Source organism: Pan troglodytes, chromosome 10 (assembly GCF_028858775.2).
Source record: "Pan troglodytes isolate AG18354 chromosome 10, NHGRI_mPanTro3-v2.0_pri, whole genome shotgun sequence".
Lineage (NCBI taxonomy): Eukaryota > Metazoa > Chordata > Mammalia > Primates > Hominidae > Pan > Pan troglodytes.
Window position 1 is genome coordinate 10874177 of NC_072408.2, and position 16028 is coordinate 10890204.

The window sequence follows — 16028 nt, forward strand, 5'->3', positions numbered from 1 at the left end:
ACTACAGGCACCCGCCACCACGCCCAGCTAATTTTTTATATTTTTAGTAGAGATGGGGTTTCACCATAGCCAGGATGGTCTTGATCTCCTGACTTCATGATCCACCCGCCTTGGCCTCCCAAAGTGCTGGGATTACAGGCATGAGCCACCGCACCCAGCCGCAAAAAGAATTTTAATTCACACTTTGTACCATATACAAAAAATAACTACAATGTATCATAGACCTAAATGTAAAACCTGTAAACATAAAACTTCAAGAAGGAAACATCTTTGTGACCTTAGCTTTGGCAAAAGTTTCTTGGGTATAACAACAAAAGTGCAATTCATTTGAAAAAAATATGACAAATTGGTCTTCATCAAAATTTGAAACATCTGCTCTTTGAAAGATACAATTTAAGTGAATGAAAAGCAAGCCACAGACTGAGAAAAAGTATTTACAAAACACATATCTAATACAGGGTTTTTATCTAGAACACATAAAGAACTTTCAAAACTCATTAATAAGAAAAAAAACAACCCACTTTTTAAAATGGGCAAAACATTTGAACAGGCACTTCACCAAACAAGATATAGGGATATCAAACAACTACATAAAAAGATATTCACCCTCATTAGTTATAAGAGACATGCAACTGAAAACCACAATGAAATACCACTACACACCTATTAGAATGGCTAACATTATGAAGACTGACTGTACCAACTCTTGGCAAAGATGTGGAGCACCTGGAACTCTCATATATTGCTAGTAAAAATGTAAAGCAGTACCATTCCTTTGGAAAACATTTGACAGTTTCTTAGAAAGTCAAACAAATGTTTAATCCAGCCATCCTAGTCCTAAATATTTACTCAAGAGAAGAAAAGCATGTGTACATACAAAGACTTGTACATGACTGTTCATAGCACTTTTATTTGTAATAGCCAAAAACAATGACCCAAATGTTCGTTGACAGGTAAATGGATAGACAAATTATGGAATGCCATTCTTAATTAAAGGGAATGAACTGTTGATCCTAAGCACCAAAATGAACAAATCTCAAAATAATCATGTGAGTGACAGAAGCCAGACAAAAAAGGCACATACTATATGATTTCATTTATATAAAACTCTTAAAAAATGAAAACATTTGTTAGAAGAAAAGAAGTGACAGTAGGCAGGAGTGAGAAGGAGGAATTACCAAGGGGCAACAGGAAATTTTGGGGGGTGTGGATATGTCTGCTACCTTAAGTTCATGAATATGATATATGATTCCATGATAGTTTCCTGGACTTATTTATTCATACACACACACATATACACATATACAAATGTATATTACAACTGATCAAATGGTACTTTACATATAATGCAGTCTATTATATGTCAGTAGCTGAACACATCTATTAAAAAACAGAAAAGAAGAATGGGTCTGGGTCAGAACCTTCTTCTGTCTCCCAGGCCTTGCAAATCTAGTCCAGTCCATTGTACTTATCCCAGGAGCCTGATTCTGTCTTTTACATTCAACTCTGGCAAGCAGGAAATGGCTGAAAATTAAGCAATTTCCCTGTGAAAACTTTCAGTCTGTTTGTGTAGGGAGCTAAATAAACCCTACAAATAAAGAAGCAGGCAGAGCCCCTTGTGAAGACCACCGATCTAACACGACTTCAGCCTCTTCTCTCTTAACCCTGTGTCCCCTGGCTAGACCTGCAGTCTTTGCTGAGCGTCTGTGGCTTTCTCAAGACCAGCGGGAAAAAAAACAGCAGAAGTGCTTCTGCTTTCATTTCCAAATAAAGTGGAAGCCCTGCATGAGCTCGGCTGTCTCCCATTTGGATGAAGCCCAAGGATGCCTTCACCTCAGGGCTAGACATAGCTTTTTGTCTCAGAGATTTTCCATTAGACCAACAGACAGTAAGCACATCCATAAAGGAGGAAATGGTGGAGTATATTCTAAAGGCAACGGGAAAAGACCACCACAAGGAGAAAAGAGAAAATACTTTTTATCTGCCTGACTCTGTGAGAGTTTCCAGGCCACTCTCCTCCCTCCAGAATGGTTCCATAAAAGCCGTTATAAACAGATGGGAATTATCCAGTCCTTAAATATATCCAGGAAGATTTCCCAGATATCCAAGGTAATTCTAGCAGCTTAGTAACTGCTACAATCAGAAAGTTCGTAGATCAAACCTACATCCCTCCTAAGGGTTCTAAGCTAATTTTCCCCTTAATCTAGAGAACAGCTGGTATCTCCTTCCACACCACACCAGTGGCAAACCTGAAAGCAGCCGCTAAGTCATCCAGATTTCCCTTGAATGTCTCCTGCAGCACAGAGTTAGGAAACTGAAAGGCCAAAAAGCATCTCCAGGATCCACTGACATCTCTTTAACCACCCAGGCTTCAGTGGGAGGGATCCTCCATAAACAGCAGTACCTGGAAGCCCCAGTGATTAACTCGGAGCTGGCGATGTCTGATAAGGGCAAAGAGATAGGTGGGTCTCTTCAAACTGCAGAGAGGAGGAGGACTTGGGATTAGTATCTGACGTGAGTGCCGTCTTGTGGAAGAGACCCCTTAAACCGTGGGGTCTGCACTAACTGGATAACGTCAGAATTGAATTGACTTATAGGATACACATTTGGTGTCAGAAAAAAAGACACTACAATATTTACCGATCAATTTTCTGGGTTGGTGTAGGGGGCAGCCCTAATTTGTAGCATCTGCCTATCTCTGTGGTGTCAATATTCCCACTGTGACCAATTTCAACCTACCAACAATCTGTCGGCTCTCACCAAGAAAGAGATTGAGTGGCTGATGTTTCTGGAAAAGGGAATCAGCATCCCTAGTACTGTTTGCACAGGTGATAGTAGCTGATACCTCTTTAGAAAGTATCCCCTCAACCCTAAACCTATAGGGCAGGACCCAATATTAAATGTCTTAGTACTTGGGGGGAAATGTGGGGTTTCACAGGGGGATCACCAGTTCTTCATGCCTGTGCCTCTTCTATACACCCCACGACCTGGGCCGGCCCTTGAGTGGGGGCAGAAGACAAGGCAGATGCAGGGACCCTGATGGCGAGGAACAGAGATGCTGAGCTGCGTCTCACAGGGCTGCTCTCTCCACCCCCCGTGCAGGAGGAAAGCACTTGGCACAGGAGCCAAACCCAGCCAGAAATGAGACTTGTCCCTGTTCCATAGGAGAGTGTTATTTATTTCTTTGACACATAGTGAAGTAAGGGGCTTTGGACAAATACCACCCCTTCTCTGATAGGCCTCCTGCTGTGGTGGATAAGAACATAAATTCCAAGGCCAGAGTGCCTGAGTTAGCTGTATGACTCTGGCAAGTTTCTTAAGCTCTCTGAACTTCATTTTCCTCATCTGTAAAATGAAGGGCCAGGGTAGCAACTTACATGTGTCAGCTATTACTTATTTATTTAGAGACGGAGTCTCACTCTGTTGCCCGGGCTGAAGTGCAGTGGCAGGATCTCAGCTCACGGCAACCTCTGGCCCCTGGATTCAAGCAAGTCTCCTGCCTCAGTTTCCCAAGTAGCTGTGATTACAGGTGTGTGCCACCACGCCCAGCTAATTTTTTTATCATTTTTAGTAGAGTCGGGGTTTCACCACGTTGGCCAGGCTGGTCTTGAACTCCTGACCTCAAGTGGTCCACCTGCCTCAGCCTCCCAAAGTGCTGGGATTACAGGCATGAGCCACCACACCCAGTCTGTCAGCTATTATTACTACATTGAAATCAAATTGGCTTCCTCCACCTCAGATTATATTATAATAAAACGAACTAATAAAAGAGCGAAAAACAAAACAAAACAAAATTACATGAAGAGAAACAACCAAGAGGTCCAAAAATCTACCCTTGACTCCCCCAGCTGGACAGGATTTCCTGGTGTGATTTTCCCTACCCCAGGCCACCAAGAAGGTGAATATGCCCCACCAGCCATATAAAGGGGCAGGTGGATGGAGGTGCATTTGACTGCCTTTGAAATGCGCAGTCTTTCCACTCTGCAGCCTGCTGTAGCTTCTGCCATGCTCTATCCAGCATCCCTTCTCCTCAAATTAGGTCCAATTTTCTTGTTCTAGTCTCAAGGGAGACAGGGAACAGCTGTCTCCTACCTCTGTAAAATACTCTTCCAGGTCTGGACAACTATTATTAAACAGCCCCCTTCACACTTCTCTTGCTCTATTATAAGATACATTAAAAGCCTTGATAATGATTTGAGGTCTCTGTGAGATGGTTGCTGTTCACCCTAATTCCTTCAATAATTAGTGGTTGTAAACCACTTTGAAGATAAAAGGCATTTTATAAGAACTAAGCCCTATTATGATTAGCTTTCCAATATTTCCTTGCTAAAGCCAGTGAGAACATCAAAGCCAAACATAGCCACAGCATGGTATCTGGTGGTTAATTAGATGTATTTCAAGGCGTCTGGTATATATTAAAGAAACTGCTGCAAAATTTATCAACATTAAAAAAGTGTCTGCTTTCTTCCCATGAACAAGCTTTTTTCAAAGGCTGTCAGTGCTGATGCCTGCAAGACAAGTGCCTGAAGAGGACAAATTGCTCATGTATCCCCTGGGCCTGGAAGAGAGAGATGTAATAATAACACCTGGCTTGGTATAACATCCTTTCTTATCGTTGTCTATACAATTCTATATATACCAGATCTCCTTTTGTTTTGTTTTTGCAATTGTGCTGTAATATAAGCAAGTAAAGTAACACTATCCCCACTTTACAGGTAAGGAAGTTGCATATGATGATGAAGTTTAGAAGCAGATCAGTGTGGTGTACCTGGACAAAGTCGGGGCTGCAGATCCGTTATCAAGGTGGTATTATCGATGTTCCATTCAGATACCCTTGAATACTTTTTGTGGACCCTCCCTCAGCATCCGTGTGCTTTCGCTTCTATCTCTCTGAACCTGTAACTCTTAGAAGGTGGACCCTTGAGCTATTGATTGACCCACTTTGTCCACATGGACAGAGCCACAAGTGCCTGGAAGTTTCCCCCACCCCTCTAAAGAGCCCTTATCCAACGACTGACAGGCGTGGAATTATGAAAGCCCAGTACTCCTGCCTCCAGAGGGGACAAACTCTAGTTGTGATTTACACTTTAGAACACTTTTGTGGGGACAGAGGCTGGAACTTTGCTGAGATCTCACTATGTGTGGCTTTCTCCTACCTCCCATCCTGCTTCCCCATCCCTTATCAGGTTCCCCTGGAAGCATTTTCTTTTCTTTTCTTTTTTTGAGACGGAGTCTCACTCAGTCGCCCAGGCTAGAGCGCAGTGGCGCGATCTCGGCTCACTGCAAGCTCCGCCTCCCGGGTTCACGCCATTCTCCTGCCTCAGCCTCCCGAGTAGCTGGGACTACAGGCGCCCGCCACCACGCCTGGCTAATTTTTTGTATTTTTTAGTAGAGACGGGGTTTCACCGTGTTAGCCAGGATGGTCTCTATTTCCTGACCTCGTGATCCGCCCGCCTCGGCCTCCCAAAGTGCTGGGATTACAGGCATGAGCCATCATGCCTGGCCAGCATTTTCTTAATAAATCACCTGAATATGAATTTTCCTCTCAAGGTTGGCTTCTGGGAGCCCAATCTAAGATAATTCTTTTGACCCAACATTAATGACAACATTTTGTATATTTTCTATGCGATATATTCTCCCAGTTCCAAACCTTCCTCTTCAAGTCTCCAGACCTAAATATCTGTTTTCTGTGTCTGCTCCTAGGCCCTTAACTCTTGGCACTCTATTCTCAAAGCCTCTCTTTCTCTTGGATTATGATGTTCCAACTCTTTCTGGAAAAATGGTTGCAATTTCTCCAGCTATGTGGAAGGCACTGAACCTGGCAGCTGATGTGGGAGATACAGATTTGTATTGTCTTTCACAATGCACTGACAATCTAGCAGGGGACAACATACAAACAGCAGAGGTAGAGGAGGTGAGAAGAGCCACTTGTGTGTGCAATAAAAACTGTCGGCACAAACAACTCTCAGAGCGGTCCCCAAAAATAAAACTACTCTCCAGTAATTTTCTACACCATACAATTCTGACTCGTTTTACTTAATTCTTGAAGCAGCTTCTCTCAAATGTTTAAGAAAATGAAAGTCAGCTATGGTAGAGATAATCCAAATGAGTGGATAATCCAATAAAGAGGAGGTTTTCTTTAAATCTGCTTTGCATTATTCTTTATAGTAGCACCACAGGAAGCTGTTTCCGAAAAGTTAAGTAATTTATTGCAGGAAAACAGCTAATTCATGAATTCAATCTTAAGTCTGCCTGACTCTTTACAACCTCAGTTTCTGGCCGGGCGCAGTGGCTCATGCCTGTAATCCCAGCACTTTGGGAGGCTGAGGCGGATGGATCACTTGAGGTCAGGAGTTCACGACCAGCCTGGCCAACATGGTGAAACTCCGTCTCTACTAAAAATACAAAATTAGCCGGGCATGGTGGCACATGCCTGTAATTCCAGTTACTCAGGAGGCTGAGGCAGGAGAATCGCTTGAACCCGGGAGGTGGAAGTTGCAGTGAGCCAAGACTGTGCCACTGCACTCTGGCCTGGGCGACAGAGCGAGACTCCGTCTCAAAAAAAAAATATTAGAAAGTAAATAAAACCTTGGTTTCTTTATGTGTACAATGAGGCTAATGATTCTTACTTGCAGAATTGTTGTAAGGATTAAACAAAAATAATGCACGCAGCATATCGAAAATACCTGATACAATATGGACTACATGGTAGGTGATTGTTATTATTATCATTCCCAGATATAATATGATTGAACCAGAGGCATTTTGTATGCACATATTAAAGGCTCCTAATGTGTATTACTAAACTGCTTTCCAGAAAACAGTTAAACAAAGCCCGAAGAACACTGCTAGGAAGACCTGTCTAAAATGCAGACCTGATCATGCCTCCCCATTGTTTTCAGTATCAATCTTAAACACACAGGATCACTACTACTTCTTTAGAGTCATCTCCCTCTTCTCCTACCACATTCACTTCCTTCCAAAGTATTTCCTGTTCTCTCAGCTTTTTTGTGCCTCAGCATCTTCAAATATATAGCTCAGTCATCTGGCATGCCCTTTCTGTTTGTCTGTGCTAAGTCTTACCAGTATTTAATATCTCACTCTATTCCAGCTAATATAACAAAATACCATAGACTGGATGGCCTATAAACAATAGACATTTATTTCTCCCAGTTCTGGAGGCTGGAAATCTGAGATCAGGTGCCAGCATGGTTGGGTTCTGGTGAGGGCCCTCTTCTGAGTTGCAGATTGCAACTTCTCACAGTGTTCTCACATGGTAAGAAAGATGGGAAGTTGGCCGGGCGCAGTGGCTCAAGCCTATAATTGCAGCACTTTGGGAGACCAAGGTGGGTGGATCACAAGGTCAAGAGATGGAGACCATCCTGGCCAACATGGTGAAACCCCGTCTCTACTAAAAATACAAAAATTAGCTGGGCATAGTGATGCGTGCCTGTAATCCCAGCTACTCGGGAGGCTGAGGCAGGAGAATCGCTTGAACCCAGGAGGCGGAGGTTGCAGTGAGCCAAGATCGTGCCACTGCACTCCAGCCTGGCGACAGAGCGAGGCTCCACCACAAAAAAAAAAAAAAAAAAAAGAAAAAAAAAAAAGAAAGATGGGACGTTTACTAGGTCCTCTTTTATTAGGGCACTAATCCCATTAGAGTCCTCAAAGGCCCCATTTCCTACTATCATCCACTTGGGAGGTTAAGTTTCAACATAATGAGTTTTAAAGTGACACAGTTATTCAGTCCGTAGCATTCCAAGCCTGATTTCCCCAACTCATGTCCTTCTCACATGCAAAATACATTCGTTCCATTCCAACAGCCTCAAAAGTCTCAACTCGTTGTAGCATAAACTCAAAGGCAGAAAGTCCAAAATCTCATGTAAATATCATGTAAATCAGATATGGTTGAGACTCGGTATTATTCATTCTAAGACAAATTCCTCACCAGCTGTGAACCTGTGAAATCAAACAAGTTATGTGCTTCCAAAAACAATGATGGGACAGGGGCACGACAGATGTTCCATCTCTAAAGGGATAGGCTGAGAATGTTCCAAATCTTTAAGTTCTCTGCTTTTGACTCGCAATTTCATCTTAAGTCATAGTCCTCCTCTCAAATTTTACTTTAAGCAGTCGAGAGAAACTAGGCCACTCCTTTAAACTTTGCTTAGATATTTCCTCAGTCAAATATCCAATTTCATCACTTGCAGGTTCTACCTTCTACAAAACACTGATGTGAGCACAACTTAGCCAAGTTCTTTGCCACTTTATAACAAGACTGGCCTTTCCTCTAGTGTCTAATAACATGTTCTTCATTTTCATCTGAGACCTCATCAGAATGGCTTTTATCATCCATATTCCCACCAATGTACTGTTCAGGATGACTTACATCTTCTTTAAGATCGAGGCCTTCTCTACAGCTCTTCTCTTCTCCTTCTGAGCCCTCCCCAGAACCACCTTTAAAAGTCAGGTCATGGCAATGTAGGCTTTTTCTAGCATGTACCTCAAAATTCTTTCAGCCTCTGTCTATTACCCATTCCACAGCCACATCCACATTTTTAGGTATTTATTACAGTGGCACCCCACTCTTGGTAACAAATTCAGTATTAGTTAGAGTTTAACATACAAGATGCTATACTGAGGTGGAATAAAAGGCCATCCAAAGGGCTAAATTTTGACATTTTCTCCAAACCATAGTCTTTCTTGTATGAATCACTATGAGTTTGGATAGCATATTATTATCATGGATTTTAGTGGCTGGTTGAAAATGAGAGGAAAACAAAGACAACAATGAATCTAGCCTGCAGAGATAACCCCACTTGGTATCTTAGCCAACAGTTCCCAATTATTTCCCCATCAAACCCCTAGTCTTCAGTCCCTCTGCCTTCCCTATTCTCATCCTGTCTCAACCCCATCTGTCAAGAGGCTAGCAGGAGCATAGTATCATAGAAAGGTTCAGGCATCAAAAATAAAGTTCAAGTGTGAACTTTGCCACCCTGTGACCTTGGGAAGTTGGCCATTTTTTTTTTTTTTTAAGTGGGGATAACAGTTTCCTCCCTGCCTATCTGTATTAGGTCATTCTTGCATTGCTATAAAGAAATACCCGAGACTGGGTAATTTAAGAAGAAAAGAAGTTTAATTGGCTTATGGTGCTGCAAGCTATGCAAGCATGGTGCCAACATCTGCTTGGTTACTGGGGAAGCCCCAGGGAGCTCTTACTCATGGCAGAAGGTGAAGCAGGAGCTTGCATGTCAGATGGCAAAGCAGGAGCAACAGAGAGAGACACAGTTGGGGGTGAGGTACCACTCACTTTTAAATGACCAGATATCATGAGAACTCACTCACTATGGTAAGTACAGCACCAAGCCATGAGGGATAGTGCTAAGCCATTCATGAGGATTCACCCCCATAATCCAATCACCTCCCACCAGGCCCACCTCCAAAACTAGGGATTACAATTCAACATGAGATTTGGGCAGTGACAAATATCCAAACTATTACTATATTACTATCCCATGGGAAGTGGCTGAAATGAGACAGCAGATGTGAAAGTGAACAGTGATGCTGTACACCAAAGTAAACACACCCTCCTCATTGCCAAGGGAGGCTGGACAGCAGGGAAATCAGGATTGGACAGGCTCCACAGTGGAACTGGCTCTGTGAGTGACCAGTGGCTGAGGAGTGGCTCTTTGCAGAGAGGGGCTAGCAGACCCTCTCTGGAGGCTTCCAGACCCTCGTGCCCACATGTAAAAGAGCTGGGCAAAGTGACAAACCCCCTCTCCCAGAGGCCTCCCTTAAATGAACTTCAGTGATACTCCAACAAGGTGGAATAGACCCTCCATCATCTAGTATTTTTAAAACTGTCCTCAAGAAGGCTGATGAATTGTTTCTCAAATCTAAGGGCCCACTGCTGATCCTCATGAATATTAAAAAACAGCTACAATAGTGCTAACAAGGCAGGGCCTGAAGTTGGGGTCTGGGGTGGGGGCAGATCTAGTACTCTGCAACCTGTCGCCTTTTGTTCGCTCACTCACCTTGCAGCTCCCGGCTCCTCGGAGGACCTGCAACTCTTCACACCTGGAGGGTACTTTGGCCACTGGTGACTTGAATTCCACCTAGGAAACACACAAGAGATGAGTCACACCTTATTTTCCACTGAGGGTTACAACAGAAGTGGCTTTATAGCAATTTTGGAAAAACTTGGGAGGAAACATTGCTCCTACCGCATTGCAGTGTTCTGGAAGAAAACAGGCCTAATTCATCCTCTTCCAGGTTTTGGAGAAGAGGAGGGAAGATGAAGGAATAGCGATGATAAGTCTGCTTAGTGACCCTGAATCCAGAGATTATGTCCAGCCTGATGGGAGCAGGCCCTTGTGCATGAGAACGGGGTAGCCTCAGGGTTAATTGGACACTGCCCCCCCTCCTCCGCCCCCAACAGAGCTCCAGCTCTCAGCAAGTGCTCTTGAAATTCTTTCCATCCAATCCACAGACGCTGTCTACACCACAGGAGCTCACCTTTGAAGATAGCGATGTAAGCATTGTGGCAAGAATCACTGCCTTCCCTGAGAAGGAAATGCAGTAGGATGTACAAGAAAGCCTAGGGGCTACATAAGGAGGGAAAGCTGAAAAACGATGGAGGAGGGACAGGCTTAGGGACAGGGAGAGGATGGGCTTCCTTGCACAGGACAGTTTGGGAGTGTTACGACTGAACCTGGAAAGCAATTTTACAGAATGCTTTGGCCACATGCTGAGTAGCATGGTCTGAGAGCATGCTTGAAATGACTGAAGGGAGCAGTAGTGATTACAAAAAGGGGATTGGGATTATCTATTGTATAATGCCAAAGCTCAAACCACAGCTAGACCTGAAGTCCAGATGTATATTACCAAGGAGTCTGGCCTCTGTGCCTCTCATATGCACAATTCATGGGAGGCAAATATTCATCAGCTGTTTCCTGTTCTATACGAGGTAACACAGTGCTCATGTTCATTCATTTGTTCAATGAATATTCACTCTGTGCAGGCACTTTCTTTAGGTGCCAAAGGCAGCAACAGGCAAATCCAGCAAGGTATTGTCCTTGTGGAGCTTATATTCCAGTGGGCAGAGACAAATAAAAATACACAGACCAAATAAGCACTTTTAGATAATGAAAAGTGCTGGAGCAAGATAACCCCCTCTCTAAGCCACCTGTTGGCACCCCTGTCCCCTGCTCCACTGGCATTGCTACCAGGATGCTGGAAGCAAACAAATGGGGAGACTTCACTCTCTGGTGTTTTCCCAGGCAGCAGCCCTCAGCAAAGCCAGTGCAGTGGGAAAACAGGAGAGGAAAGCTGCCCTGTCTTGCCCCCACTGCTGACACCTGGGAAACTCACTTAGAAAAAAATTGTTTAGACTATAAATAAGATATGAACAGTGTTATTTTTAGTTGGTAACCTTAAGAGATGATTTTTATTTTCTTCTGAATTTTCTGATATTTTTATTACTACAATGCATTATTTTGCAGTAAGGAGAGAAAAATATTTTTTAATGAGAAGATTGGCCTTCCTACATTAAATTAATAAGAAATACATTCGGACAAATAGACAGGGGCCAGATCTTAGGGTGATGAACAACATCTTACCATATCACTTTATGGTTTACAAAGCAATTTCACAAAAACATCTCCTTCAACCCTTATAAGGCTTTCTCGAGGTTACATAGAAAATGCAGTAGAATGCCTGACCCTCAGGTCCCTGACTTCTAGGCCAATGTATTTTCCATTATTCCGCTGTCCATCTGTAGCAGACCTTACTTCTCTTTACAGCTGAGGGATTCAGAAAGCCACTGAGCCCCAGATCTGAACTCTCTTGTCCCAAACCTTGCCATCTCCTAGAGTGACCATGCTAATTAATTCATGCATTTATTGATCTAGTCTTTACAGACCCCCTACCAGGTTCCAGGCACTGGGTGCATGGGATATGGCGAAGAAGCAAATAGGTCTCCCAGTGGGTTGGGGGAAAGGCTTTAACAAATGAGTGAATATATGATATAAATCATGGTAACTGCAGTACAAGGAAAGTTAACAGTATTCTGTGAGTGGCTAGTATGAGAGGGAGCTAATTTGGACGGTGGCACTAGCCCTTCACTCAATATCCCAGCAATATGCTGTCACTGAGTACAACCAAGGTAAGTAAGACAGCTATTCTAAGATGGAGGCTGAGATTACAAGAGACCAACCTGAGTCTCAAAGGGTGTATGTTTTGGATGCCTAGACAGCTTGCAAAGCCACATGAAAAGTTAGTTAAGAACATCACACGTACTTATAATAATGAAACGGCTCCCTCAAACCCAGTCTGAAACAAGGTACAGTTTACCAACCAGATAGGTCATCAGAGATGTCCCAAATCCACATATGATTGTCACTGGGAGAGGTCACTGAAGGCCAGGAATGTGAAAGTAAAGGTTAAACCAGACAACAACATGTAGCTAACAATAAAAGGGGACTTCAAAAAGTTCACAAAAATGAAATTAAAAGATGAAAATTACAACTATAAACTTGATTTCCCAACATAAGTTCCATCATGTTTGATACACTTTTTTAAGCAATGACAACAGCCATATAGTCCATCCCTAAAGAAATGAGGGTCCTGGGAACTTAATCATGTCAATGCAGTTTTTTTGCATTATTAACTGAAGAAAAATGAGTGCCCTTTAAAGATTTAAGATTAGAAAACAAAAAGAAGTCAGAAGGAGCCAAATCAGAACTGTACAGTGGATGCCTGATGATTTCCCACCAAACCTCTCTTGAAATTGCCCTTGTCTGAAGAGAAGAAGGAGCGGGAGCATCATCCTGGTGGAGGACTCTCTGGTGACACTCTCCAAGGCTTTTTTTTTTTTTTTTAGGTGTTTTTCTTCTAATGCTTTGGCTTTCTCATAATAAATGCTCTCATAATAAGCAGATGTTATTGTTCTTTGGCTCTTCAGAAAGTCAACAAGCAAAATGCCTTGAGCATTCCAAAAGACCATTGCCATGACCTCTGCTCTTGACTGGTCCACATTTGCTTTAACTGGGCCACTTCCACCTCTTGGTTTGATTGTGCTTTGTTTTCAGGATCATACTGAAAAAGCCCTGTTTCATCCCCTGTTACAGTTCTTCAAAGAAGTCCTTCAGGGTCTTGATCCCACTTGTTTGAAAGTTCCATTGAAAGCTCTGCTCTTGTCTGCAGCTGATCTGGGCAGAAGGGTTTTGTCAAACATTGAGTGGAAAGTTTGCTCAATTTTAATGTTTCAGTCAATATTATGTAAGCTAAACCAGTTGAGATGTCTATGGTGTTGGCCATCGTTAGTTCTGTTAAACATTGGTCCTTTTTAGTTAGGGCACAACAAGATGTATCTTCCTTGCAAATTGATGTGGATGGTCTGCTGCTATGGGCTTCATCTTCAATACCATCTCATCCCTTCTTAAAATGAGCTGTCCATTTGTAAATGCTGATTTTTGGGGGGCATTGTCCCCATGAACTTCTTGTAAAGCATCAATAATTTCACAATTCTCCTGCCCAAGCTTCTCTACAAATTTGTTGTTTGTTTTTGCTTCAATTTTAGCAGAATTTGTGTTGCTTTGATAGGGGCTCTTTTCAAACTGATGTCTTTTCCTTCTTAGTGACTCAAACTAGATCCTGTTCAGATGTTATACCAAGTTAGTATGAGTTTATTTTGGTGCTAAAACAATTTTGAAATTCTTGTATTTTTTTTTAATAATATGCATTTTCCATGAACTTTTGGGAGACGCTTTGTACAACACGCCAGGACACTTCAGTGTCTAAGTGGATGGCACAGGCGTTCCATACCACAGGACTTTAGATGGGGAGAGGACAGGAGCTGAAATGTCAGGAAAGGCTTCTGTGGAGCGAGTGGGATTTAAACTGGGCTTAGAGAGTGAATGGGATTTGGATGCTCTTCAGGATAATCCCATTTAGCAAGGTCACGAGAAATGCCCAGGAAACCCGCAGCAGTCGATGGGCCTTCTCTTCCAGATGCTAGAGGCTGGCTTCCTGGCCTCTAGCCTATCCTGGGACTTCAGAATGAGGCTGTACCCCCTCCATCATGTCTGCTTGTTTCTAAGTGTCTCTCTAACAATGCTCTGAAGAGCCAGGAGTGCTCCTGGCCACCAAAGCTGAACATGAAGACTGATTTCAGCACTGGGCAAGTTGGCAAATGCTGAAAACACCTGGCTAATTAGCTCATCTGCACAGTGGGCTTTTACTGCAATATATCCATATGCACAACTCAAATACTTCCAAGTGCTGGGACCCAGTGGCCACAGAACATTCAAGTCAGGTTATGTTCTCAGCTGCCACTTGATATTGCAGGCCTACCACTGCGATCCGGGCTAGGGTAAGCTCCCTGGACACACCACCGACTGAACGATAACAACAGCAATAACCATAAAATGATGAGAGCACACTTTTATATGGTGCTTCAGAGTACACAAAGGATTTTGTCATTTATGCCTCTCATTTATGAGTCACTATCTTATTTGTAATACACCTACATTATTATACGGGTTTCAAAGATTACGCTATCTTATTTGTAATAAGAACATGCCAGCAGTTATGGATCCTGGTTGACAGCTGTGGAGGGCTGGGCCTGGGGATGCCAGATGTCTCCCATATACTCCTCCATGTGACACTTAGTCATCTTCAATGACACCTCCATCTCCAAAGCATCCCAACTCGGCGGTGTGGCCTTTGAATGGATGAAGAGCGCCTTAGATGAGGCTCAGGATCCTGTGCTCGGTTCCCAAGTGACCCTAGATGGATCCCACTCTGTCTTAAGAACACTAGGCTTTGGTTTTAGACAGCCCTGGGTTCAAGTCCCAGCTCTGCCACTTCCTACCTGTGATCCTCAGGAAGTTATTTATCTTCTCTGAGCCAATTTCTCCTGTGTTAAACATGGATGATAACAGCACCTCTCATAAAGTTGTTGTGAAGATGATAAGATACACAGCACACAGAAAGTGCTTAGCACAGGGTATGACCCGTACTTAGTGCTTTAAGTGCTAATTATATTATTACTATTATCATCATAGGGAAGATAGTACAGTGTTGTTCCCTCGCCTGAACCCACAGACTAGGTCAGGACCCAGGGGCGTGGGCATCCTTCCTCTTTTTGCATGAGCTCAGCATGCTCCAGTGGGTGGAACCGAGGGCCCCGGGTGAAGACACCTTTGTGGAGCGGGCAGCATTCTCTCTCAAGCAGCCGGGCTTGCAGGGATGCTCTTCTCCCAGTTTCCATGCCTTGGGGGGATGGCAGAGTCTTGATCCCAAGCCATAGACCTGTATTGTCCAATACAGTAGCCACAAGCCACATATGAAGGTGAGCACTTGAACTGTGGACAGTCTAAAGTGAGATGTAAGAGCAAAAGAGATTTCAAAGACTGAGTTCAAAAGAAAGGAATGTAAAAGATCTCGTTAATAATTTTTAGAGTGACTGCATGCTGAAATGATTATATGTTGCATGTATTAGGTTAAACAAAATGTTATTACAATGAATTTCATCTGTTTCTTTTACTTTTTTAAAACAATGTGGCCAAAATGGAAAATTATACAAGTGGCTCATGTTGCATTTCTGATGTGCAGCGCTGGTCTGGAGTGTAAGCTCCATGAAGGCAGGTGTCTCTTTGGTTCACAGTTGTATCCCTGGCATCCAGAAAAGCACCTGAATGGATGAGTGAGCCAGTGAGTGTGTGAGGCTGGAGGAGAGTTTACAAGAAGCTGGAGGTCCTACTTGAGCAGACAGGAACAACTCCTGGACTCCTTGAGTTAGGGTTGAAAGTAGGAATAACACAGGCTCCTTTCCAAAAACTTCAGGGTGGGGAGACTGGGACCAGGTCAGGAGGGGAATTTGCTCAGGAGGGGAATTTGCTCAGGAGGCCACAGGTTAAAGCAAAGTAGAGCACCCAAGAGAGAATGTTTTGGGGGAGTTAACACAGCAGATGTTATGATTAACACAGCCTCGGTTATGTGCAGATGAGGAAATGGAGGCTGGATTC

General features: G+C 43.3%; 1 protein-coding gene across 4 annotated transcripts in view; it reads right to left on the reverse strand.

The window, feature by feature from the left end:
* Positions 1 to 16028, reverse strand: part of CRACR2A (calcium release activated channel regulator 2A) — a 146637-nt gene that overhangs the window by 90582 nt on the left and 40027 nt on the right. For all 4 annotated transcript variants that reach the window (XR_010148240.1, XM_016922808.4, XM_016922807.4 and 1 more), the window contains exon 3: positions 10035 to 10115. The gene's annotated coding sequence lies outside the window, so the exon portion shown is untranslated. The remainder of the gene's footprint in view (positions 1 to 10034; positions 10116 to 16028) is intronic.